Below are 11,285 nucleotides of genomic sequence, written 5' to 3'. Positions count from 1 at the left end.
GGAAGCTGTTCCAAACCCCTAATCATTTTTGTTGCCCTTCTCTGTGCTTTATCTGGTTCTAATACATTTTTTTTTTAAGATGGGGCAACCAGATCTGCATGCAGTATTCAAGGTGTGGGCATGCCAAGAACTTATGTACAGGCATTCTGATATTTTCTATCATCTTATCTATCCCTTTCCTAATGGTTCCTAACACTCTGTTTGCTTTCTTTTTGACTGCAGCTGCACATTGAGCTGATATTTTCAGGGAACAATCCAGATGATTCCATGATCTTTCTTGACTGGTAACAGCTGATTTAGACCCCATCATTGTGTATGTATTGTTGTGATTGTTTTCCAATATGCATTGCTTTGCATTTATAGACATTGAATTTCATCTGCCATTTTGTTGCCATATCATCCAGTTTTGTGAGATCCCTTTGTAACTCTTCAAAGTATTCTTTGGACTTAACTATGCTGAATAATTTAGTATCATTTGCAAACCTTTCCACCTCACTGTTTTTACCCCCTTTTCTAGATCATCTCTGAATATGTTGAACAGTACGGTCCCAGTACAGACCCCTGGGGGGTCACCATTGTTTACCTCTCTCCATTGTGAAAACTGACCATTTATTCCTATCCTTTGTTTCCTATCTTTTAACCAGTTACCACTCCATGAGAGGACCTTCCCTCTTATCCCATGACAGCTCACTTTGCTTAAGAGCCTTTGGTGAGGGACCTTGTCAAAGGCTTTCTGAAAGTCTAAGTTCACTATATCCACTGGATCACCCTTGTCCACATGCTTGTTGACCCCATGAATGAATTCTAATAGATTGGTGAGGTATGATTTCTCTTCACAAAAGCTATGTTGACTCTTCCCCAGCATATTGTGTTGATCTATGTCTGATGGTTCTGTTCTTTACTATGGCTTCAACCAATTTGCCTGGTACTTGAAGTTAGGTTTAATTGCCAGGTTCACCTCTGGATCCTTTTATAAAAATCGGTGTTACAATAACTACCCTCCAGTCATCTGGTACAGAGGCTGATTTAAATGATAAATTACATACCACAGTTAGTAGTTCTGCAATTTCATATTTGAGCTTCAGAACTCTTGGGTGAATTACCATCAGGCCCTGGTGACTTATTACTGTTTAATTTATCAATTTGTTCCAAAACCATCTCTACTGACACCTCAATCTGGGGCAGTTCCTCAGATTTGTCATCTAAAGAGAAATGTCTCTAGAGGGGGAATCTCCCTCACATCCTCTACAGTGAAGATTGATGCAAAAAATTCATTTAGCTTCTCTCTTATAGGCTTGTCTTGCTTGAGTGCTCCTTTAACACCACAGTTATCAGCCCCAACTGACTGCAGAGCCACTGGATATCTTGTGAGAAGAGCGTGTGAAATTCTAGCATTGTTGTATGTGATGGCCTGGACAGATGAGGCCTTGAGCTCACACCGTCTCCTTATCTCATTTCCATGTTTTTGACACCTGGTGCCATGTCTTGTGACATTTGGTGTCTCACTTACAGCCCCAGAGCATGGAGCTGTGTGATTACATGAGGCGCTCCGCTTGCTAGAAGAATTGAACCTCAGAGGTGTAGAATCAAAAGCCCAACATTTAATGGTTATCTCAAGATTTTTAAGCCTACTTTGGGAATATATATTGTGATGGAGCAAGGCCGGATGGCTACAGGAAAGTACTCAGGAACAGGTATGTTAGCCCCAGGCTAAGCAAATCCCTAGTACCATGGGAACCAAAATGGCAGTTGTTCCAGGGTAATTAAGGCACCTGAGGCCAATTAAGAACTTTCTAGAAGGCCCTGGAGAGAGCTACATTGATTGGAGCACCTGCAGCCAATCAGGGCAGGCTAATCAGGGCACCTGGTATAAAAAGGGGAGCTCACTCCAGTCAAGGAGGAGGAGCCAGAGGAAGGAAGGGCGTATGAGGAGCTTGGGAGCCAGAGCCAGAGCCACAAGTAACAAGCAACTAAGAACTGAGAGGGTGTACTACTGGAGGATTGAGGAAACACCATACAATCAAGCAGTATCAGACACAGGAGGATCCTATGGTGAGGATAAGAAGGGTGTTTGAAGGAGGCTATGGGGAAGTAGCCCAGGGAGCTGTAGCGGTCAAGCAGCGGTTACAAGTAGCACTATAGAGACTGCTGCAATTCACAGGGCCCTGGGCTGGAACCCGGAGTAGAGGGCGGGCCCGGGTTCCCCCCAAGCCTCGCTACTCCTAATCAGACATAGGAGGAGGTGATCCAGACTGTGGGTTTCATCCAAGGGGAAGACCACTGAGGGGAGGAAATCTGCCAATAAGGGCAGGACCTACTAGAGGAGAGGAGGAACTTTGCCACAATATATATCATTTGGTGGGGGTGGGGAGCATGGCTCATGCTTTCCGAATGCTTGAGGTTAGCCATAGTGCACTTCCCTGCACTGTCTGCCTCTAGATGACCTTGACGCGTCTTTTCCAATTCCTTCCATCTAGCAGGCCTGCAGAGATGATCCCTTTTCAGCTCAGGGAGGTGGACTTACAGAGCAGGCTCAAAGAATATTCGCCAAGCAGCTTACACTTGCTGCCCAGTCTGTTGCTATGGGTCTGACGCAGGTGGATTCATTTCAGATAGATGTGGGCAGGGCAGGCAGTAGGGTGAATTCAATGAGCGTTAGAGGTCGTGAGATGGAGAGAGTGGATTCTGGGTAGGATCACGCAGGCTCCCCCAGGAGGTTCTGCCAAAGACCCTCCATTTTGACCTGAAACACCTCTGGTCTGTCCCAATTTTGAGCAGCCTCACACAGGATTTAGCCAAAGCTGGAATTTTTAGTGTCCTGGCACAAAAGTGTCCCCATCTTTTTGCCTGGCTTCAGTATCCTGATCTCCTCGCTTTTCACTGGGCTGTGAGCCTGGGGAGAGCTTAGGGGTGGGGTTGGTAGGTAAAGGCGACCAACAGGGGCTTGGAGGTTTGATGGGATACAGCTGTGGAAGGCAGTGGGCATGTCCTAGAGTAACATCACTCCAGGCTGAACCAAAAACCTCAGGCTCTAATGCCAGGAGCTGCTGTGGCTTAGTTGGAGGGCCTGGTGCATCAGACTCAAGGCAGACGTGGAATCAGAAACCTCGTTATATGCTCCAGCTGCTAGAGGGGGACAAAGACACTTGACCAGTGTGGTGCTCATTTTTCTAGTGCTTCCAGGATACAACCTCTGCTCTTACAAGCATGGGCTTCTGCCAGCGCCCTTCAGGCTTTCTCTAGCCCACCCCTGGCTCAGGGCTTTTGCCAGTGCATCTCAGTCCCACTCTGCAGCCCCCCGGCTCAATCAGCCCATCTCCCTATTCCAGACTTTTTCGCTGTACATCCATCTCTTCTCTGGAATGCCCTGCCCTTCCTCTCCTGACCTACTCCAAACACCGAGGCTGCCGAATTATGTTGCGGGGTGGTTATTGGCTTGTCTGCACAGTGGGATACCCCTGAACTGGAGAACACAGGACTAATGAGCTATTGGGGGGCTCAGGTGGCCCCACCTGTGAGATGTCCGACCTGGATGGGGGGTGGATCTTAGCAAGGGAAAACCCAGCCCCGTTGGAACTTGGTGGCAGACCTCCCGTCCTGGGCTCCTGGAGAGAGGGCAGGCTGAAGGCAGGGGCTCCTCAGACAACTGCTGCCTGACAGCCCCTCCCTGTAGGCTGGCAGGACCTGATAGTGACTTGCCACGTGGAACTATTTCTCCACGCTAACCTGTGAGCCTCCCGGGGGTCACAGCTCAGCAGAAGGCCTTAGCCCATCTATGGGAAAATCCCTTTGCCTCTGTTTGCGAACCCTGAAGGAAGGGTGGATTGGCTGGGGCTCAGCTGGAGGGCTGAGCCTCTAGCTTGATGGAACACCTGGAGGTGGCAGAGTAGAGGCCCAGGTGAGTTCAGGGGCCCGGCCCAAGGGGCACCGTGGGGAAGGAACCCAGCACCAACAGCAAGTGAATGCGCAGCAAGCATTAAGGGGGGGAGGGGGAGAAGTACCTTAGCAGGGTTTAACATGCTAGGTGTGGAAGTGTAGTGAGCCCCGCCACACTCCAGGCTTGTGCTGCGCTGTAGCAATGTCCACACTGGACGTTACCGCACAGCAAACTGGAGCACTGGAGAGTACCTCCCCCGATTGGCTGTGCACTAACTCTCCATGCAGACAAGGCCTTAACGTGTGTTAAGCTAATGCACACACAGGCACTGTTAGCGCGCAGTGTGTCCACATGGGGAGGTAGCCTGGAGGAGCTAGTGGGCCCTGTAGATTCACACCCTGGCCTGCTGCATGCTAACTGGCCTGTGTAGACAAGCCATTATGCTGCAGGCAGCTCTCACTTAGCAGCTACACAGGGTCCACCTCCCCCAAAGACTTTCAGACCTTAGCTGGGAGAGATCCTTGTGAAATCCCATTCAAACTTCCTAGCTCCCTAGAAATCTGGCTGCTAGCATGCAAGATTGACTGTGCCAGGCGTCTGCTCTGTGCTCACCCTCCCATAGAGTTAACCCACCAAGAAAGCAGGGAGTGGGGAAGACCCAGGCAGGGCTGGAGAAAACGGACCAGCACGTTAGTCATGTGTTTGCAGAATCCTGATGTGAGTGTTTATCCCAGGGGAAGCAGCTTGATGTCAGTGCACCTGCCTGTTGTGCTTTTTCTAGGCAACAGTTGCATGTTCACAAGTGTTTTTATTTTAAACACGCTCCCCATAGTCCTCGTTCTCACACCCACAGCTGGAGTCGCTGGGCAACCTGCTGCTGCAGGAGTTTACATCTCGGCAGCACAGCTCTGCCCTGGTTTGGACAGGGTCCTAGGTGTTTTCCTGCTTCGCTTTTCATTGTAGGGGCAGCCAGCGGGGAGAGGGGCTGCCTGCTCACCCCACATTGGTCCCCAAAGATGCAAAAAGAGAAGTGACAGCTACTCAACCTTCCCTTTTAAAAACAATTCTACACTCCTCCCCCCTCCACGTATCAATCTTGCACCAGCACCGAGAAACCCCAATTTCTGCCTTTCTCATCTCATGTCCAAAGGCCCATGTGGGCATAATAAAAGCGTAGCTGCCCCAGCCTCCCCCCACACCATGGGAACCTCCCAAGCTCTCTGGAGACACCCAGACACCTCCGTTCTCCTAGGAAAACTGCTGGGCCCAGGGCTGAGTGGAGACTTGGTCAGGAGGAGTGTGCAAGCATGGGTCAGGGAGACAGCAAGCCAAGCCTGCACGGGCTGTAGTGAAACTAGCAGCAGTGTGCCCCTCTGTACAGGTCTATGTGTTAGAGAGAAAAGTATCTTTCCTAGGTTGGGAATGTGATGAATAGTCGTTCTGCATCATTATACATCCAAAGTCCAGCTGGAATGTTGGCACCAAAGAAGTCACTGCTTTAGGACATCATCGTAACTGTGGCCACGTATTTGGCATGAGTCAGGGAGACTGTTTGACCGTGGCTCTGGCTCCACTACAGAGCTTACAGCGATGCTGCTGTAGCACTGCTAGTGCAGACGGGAGAGCTCTCCTGCAGATGTAATTACTCCAGCCCACACGCTGGTGTAACTTACGATGCTTGGGCTGTAGCGTTTGTGTAGCCCATGAGATCTCAAGCAGGAGGGGCTGGAGGCAGATGGTGTTTGCAGTGTGGTTACACTTCATACATAACAGCTAATGAAACGTTCCTAGCCAGCCGTCGTGTGTGTGTGATGCCCGATGTCTCTGTTGAAGACTGGTTATCAGCCACATGAAGGCTGGGGAAATTCCCCTGAGGAAAAGCAGGGCTGGTGGATACAGCAGGGAAACGGGCCAGCCTGCAATACAGCGTAGCCATAAATGCTCCTTTCCCTGTAGGCACAAGTTATGCCCCCTGGATCCCACTACTCAAAATGGCAGCTACAAGAGGGCGCGGAGAGGGGCTTTTGACCCATGCAGGGCCTAGGTCCCTTGCCCCCCCCCCCCGATATTTCATCCTTGCCTCTGAGACCGCCCAGCTGAGCAAAACTCCCAGGTTCCTAGATGGGGCTGTTTCTCCCACTCACTTTATCTGCTCCACCCTCTACAGGCAGGAACTGAGCTGTTCCCAGCCTCACCCTGACCCCTTGCGCTGGCCGTGTTGGGGCTCTGATGGAAGGGGCTGTGGCAGGTGGCACAAAGGGTGATGGGAAGCGTGCAGCAGTGCCCAGGGCATGCACAACCGAGCAGCGGGCAGCGATGGTTTTGATGCTGCAGACGTCGTTCAACAGGAACGGAGCCGGGACCATGCCACTTCTCCCCCCAACTGCCATCAAACAGCCTGGCAATGCTTGGCCTTGCTGAGTTTGCATCAGCCGGTGCTGCATGCCCCGGTGCCAGTGCAGAATTATTCCCCACAGTACTCGCATTGCAGCTTAGCACCGTCCGTTTTACAGCTCTCAAACAATGAGGCTTCCACCACTTCCTGCTGGGAAAGGAGGCCTGACCCTCTGCCTGCATTTTCTTTTGCCTAATTTCATCCTATTACTTCTAATTATGCCAGCTGGGCTCTCCCTCAACTCCTCCCAACCCTGGCTGTTGAGCCCCTTCTGCCACCTGTTCAGTGACCCTGCTCCTCCCCATCAGTCACCCTTTATTCCCTGGCTCTTTCCAGCAGTGGGGGATGTGGCTCCGGGGCCCATGCTGCTGTGAAGTCCTGTCCTAGCACGTGGCTGGGAAGAGCTCAGCAACAAGTACATGTCCTAATGCAAGTAGGGAACGAAAATGCCATGAGGTGAAAACCAGATGGAAGAGACCCTGGATGGCCAGACCCTCAGCTGGTCCGCACCCTGGTGCCAGTTCCAATGCAGCACGGGTTTGCAGTGAGCAAAGGTGGTTACCATAGGACCTGACGTACTCAGATCCTGGGATGTGCTCAACCCCCGTTCCGCCACAGGCCCCGCCCCCACTCAACCACTTCCCCTAAGCTCTCATTCCACCCAATCCCCCCAGCGCTTCCTGAACGCTGTGCGGCAAGCGGGAGGTGCTGGACGGGACGGGGAAGTGTTGATCTGTGGGGCTGCTGGGGGGTGCTGAGCACCCACTATTTTTTTCCATGGGTGCTCCAGCTCACGGAATTGGTGCCTATGGTTGTCACCATCTGATGGCTGCTTGGCGGGTGGTCTGTGAGATGAGCTCTGTTCTCCTGCTGGACAGATGTTTGCAATACCAAAATAGAGCTTTTCAGTGGAGCTAGGTGGATTCACCCTGCTGAGTGTCTGATCCTAAGATGATGTCGGATGTTCGCTTTTGGCATTTATTTCTCGTATTGTTGTAGTTAACTGAATTAAAATTTGCACTTGTGGGGAATATGGGGCATGATAACACTTCCTGTGACCATTTTTTGCAGGGATCTGTTTCTGCCCTAGGAAACAAATGGATGTAAGTAGGAGTTACACACTCATCTCGGAGGAAAAGCGATACCCGTGGTTATACAAAGATGGGCGACCAGATGCAGAGGAGGTACGTGTCTGAGAAAGCAGGCCAGAGATTGGAGTTGATATCCAAGACCTTGTTGCACATAAAAGGAAAACTCCCTTCCCAGTGATGCAAAACAAGTCCAGCAACTCATACAAGTCTAGTTCCACCATGATTTAGACTATTTAGTGATTGACAAAGATGTTCTAGGCACAGCCAGTTCAGGGAGTTTTAATTAAAACAAGAAGGCCTGGGCGGGTGCTTGGAATCCTCGAGGTGGGGGAAAAGAGGATCTTCCAGTCCCTCACAAGGCAACTGGGTTGTGTTTGGTGATAGCTGAAGCCACCGCATACTAAACAAGGCTGATTGGGTGAGGAGGGAGCTGGAAGGCGGACTTCTCTTTCTGTCTCTGCCCCTCTCTTTGCGTGGTCATAGGCAGGGGGCTAACCCTCTCTGTAACACGGCCGCTCTCTCAATAGTGTGATGTCGCTAGAGTTCTGCCCACTTACGCTGGGTGCCAGATCCTTAGCTCCTGTATTTTGCTTTGTACATTAATAAGTTAAATACTGGCAATGCAGAGAAGACTGCGATGGCTGTTCCGGTTTTAAACTGCTCACGCTCCCTCTGACGTTAGAAATAGTTCTGAGGCGAGGGCGAAATGTTTATGGAGACCAGAGTTATTCCCTGTCTGTCTGCTAAAGGGCAGTGGGAGGGCACTGGCTTTACATGCTTTATTTCCTGGGACAGGCAAGCACCTGAATGTATTTTACACATCACTGGTTTAGTTCCCCCTTGGGACACATCAATGTGCACTGCGCAGAGAGCCTGCCTCTCATCCTCATAACCTTTATCTCTAGAGCAGAGCAACTAGCCTCACGTTTCACTGGAGCTGGCACTGACTCAATCAATGCGATAGATGTTAGGGATTCACCACCAGTTCTCACTTCTCCTATCATGGTGAAGTCAAAGCCACAGCTTGGAACTAGGGCTGCTGGGCTCTGTCCCCTCCCTCCCCAGGCGCTGAGGCTAGGGAGTGCTGTGTGTGACTCTGCAGTGACCCCTGCTGGCCAATACAGGAGTGACTTTGGCTGGCTCCACATCCTGTTTTGCTTAATCTAGGGCCTGGAGGGGAACCCGGAAGTGAAGGCTGAGGACTAGAGATACTCTACGTGTGGGAGTGAAAAGAGTACATGTCTCTGGCCAGATCCACTAGGGAAAGTGCAGGCTGGAACTGTCTGTTCTCAGCCTGCCTCTCCAAGCCGCAACGGGGCATCAAGGGGCAAAGGCGTGTAATGAGGGCTCTGGATCAGTGTATGTGTCAATAGTTAATTAAGGTGCCAGGAGATGGCTCTCAACAGGGGCCCTGGATCACATGGACCCCCTGGCCTAGCAGTGACCCTTTATTGCCTCCCCTTGCAGACTGTTCTTACTGCCAGGTACAATCTGCAGTGGGGCCGGGTGGCTGCCGGCCAGATTCAGGCACAATAGCCTGCTGCATTTGCACTCTGTGTGGGGGGGGTTGGGTGTGCAAGGTCTGGGTCTGTCTCTTGGGAAGGTCTCCAATAGAAAAGAGACTAGTTTCCTTTTCAGTTGTCCCATTGTCATGCAGCCTTGGAGGAAGCGGGATTCTGGCCAATGTGAAGAAGGACAATGTGTGACAAGCCCTCAAGAATGCGTGAGACCCCGTCCAGCTTTGACATCTGTGGGTGCATCTCCTGGTAGAGTCTGTGGGGGTTGTCTGCTGCAGCAAGGGCTGGATTTATCCTATTGGCTGAGACTGATTACTTGCATTGTAAACTCTTGGGGTGTAGGAGATGGCTTTGGGGGTGGGGGTGTACAGTGCTAGTGCAGATCTCTGACTTGGCCCATGGCTCCTGGGGTGCAAGTGTCAAATTATAATCTCTCAAGCTCTCTCCGTGACCATGCCTGATATGAGTAGGCTACACACACATACACACGTTCAGCTGTGTGCATTATATATCCACACTATACACTGTGACAAAGTTCCTCCTCTACCTGGGTGGGTCCTGCGCTTACTGGCAGATTTGCTCACCTCAGAGATTCACCATGGGGGTCAGGAAACAGCCCAGAGACCTTCCCTTCTGGTAGAAGCCACAGTCCAGGTCAATTCCTCCTGTGTCTGATCAAGATTTGGGAGGTTTGGGGGGAACCTGGGCCCGCCCTCTACTCCAGGTTCCAGCCCAGGGCCCTGTGAACTGCAGCTGTCTAAAGTGCCTCTTGGTACACTTGTGTGACAGCTACAACTCCCTGGGCTACTTCCCCATGGCCTCCTCCCAACACCTTTCTCCTGTACTCCTCAGCCTTCAGCAATAGGTCTTCTCACTCTCAGCTCCTTGTGCCTCTTGCTCCCAGCTCCTCGCATGCACGCTACACACTGAGTGAGGTCCTTTTCAACTCAGGTGCCCTGATTAGCCAGCCTGTCCTAATTAATTCTAGCAGTTTCTTCTTAATTGGTTCCAGGCATCCTAATTAGCCTTCCTGCCTTAGTTGGTTCCAGCAAGTTCCTGCTTGTTCTGGAACTGCCCCTGTTACCTGACCCAGAGAAAAGGGATCTACTTAATCTGGGACTAGGAGATCTGCCTTCGAACACTCTCCTGTAGCCATCTGGCCTGACCCTGTCACAACACACACATACAGCTAAACTTATTTTAACACATCCACACGCTCCTACCCCTACGGTGGCTATTGATGTCCCCCTATTAACTGAGAGATGGGGAGAGGTCTTTTCAGTGCTGTTATGCTGACTGGGGAACACACAGCATCTGCAATTGATTGATGAGAATTAAATAACCTCTAACTAGCAGGCGTCAAAGCCCTCAAGGGAAGGAAAGGGAAACAAAACAATCTAAACTTCTCAACATCAAAAGATCCCCAGAGTCACTCTGCTGCCGGATATGGGATAAGGATGAGCCTGGATGTGGCTAGGTCATAGCACAGCAGGTGACAAATACTGGGGGTGGAGGGAGGGGAGGTGCTGCCTCTAGCTATGGGTCATGCTCCAGCAATGGTGCTTCTAGCATGGTGAATTTCAAGCCTGAGACAGCTCCCCTATACTAGCTACAGCACTGCCTGTACAGAACATGAACTGAGGTGCACGGCTCTGTGTGCATCTTCATATAGATAATAAATGGTTCATAGCAGTTCTATGTATTTCGTAGTTCAAGTGCTGGTCTCCATGGATTTCCCTTCTGTGGTGCATCCACCCTGTGAGCTCCCGTTTGGATTCTTTTGCCCAGCAGTGTCCACTGGGGCCGCACCTGCCTGCTTGTGCCTCTCACTCCAGGGCATAAAGGGTGGAGCAGGCCCAGATGGTCCTTGGTTCCTTATCGCCCCTGGCTGAAAATCATAACCCTAACAGAGTGGGTACCTGTCACGTGCTGAGAGACAAACTATCCCCTGCATACAGACAGCAGATCTAGTTACTGGCTAGTGTGTGTTGCTTAATTATTAGTTGTTTCCCCCTTTTAAAAATAACACAATGTTTTTCTTACTTAGCTGAGAGCCCCCAGGTTGAATTGAAGTCTCCTGGTTATAAGAACTGTCCTCCTTGTGACGAGGGGCATACAAGGTGCCTCAGGGTGGGGCACGTTCCTCATACGTGTGGTTCTCTAAGAGAACACAGAAGGCATGAGAGGCCAGCTTACCTTGAAGTTATTTTGCAGAGAAGTCTCTGCAACCCTGTCCGGATTCAGGCATATCAGGACCGATGGACCAGAGCAAACCTTTTTACACAGTGCTCCAGTGAGCTTAATGTCAGCTTGTCGCTGACGATTTATGCCTCTAAGATGACGTCCTCCAGACTGGGAAAACCACTGCGGTTAGAGGGAGGCAGGAGCACTCCACTAAGGAGTAT

General features: G+C 51.0%; 1 long non-coding RNA gene across 1 annotated transcript; it reads left to right on the top strand.

Annotated features, from left to right (window-relative positions):
* Positions 1 to 2,014: 2,014 nt before the first annotated feature.
* LOC120370065 lies at positions 2,015 to 9,097 on the top strand. Its single transcript, XR_005583591.1, has 3 exons — positions 2,015 to 2,052; positions 7,344 to 7,456; positions 9,021 to 9,097. It is a non-coding gene; the product is annotated as an uncharacterized LOC120370065 (long non-coding RNA).
* Positions 9,098 to 11,285: the final 2,188 nt, after the last annotated feature.

This window comes from Mauremys reevesii, linkage group 8, assembly GCF_016161935.1.
Source record: "Mauremys reevesii isolate NIE-2019 linkage group 8, ASM1616193v1, whole genome shotgun sequence".
Taxonomy (NCBI): Eukaryota; Metazoa; Chordata; order Testudines; family Geoemydidae; genus Mauremys; species Mauremys reevesii.
Note: the sequence above shows the minus strand (reverse complement) of the source record. Positions and strands in the feature narration are given on the sequence as shown.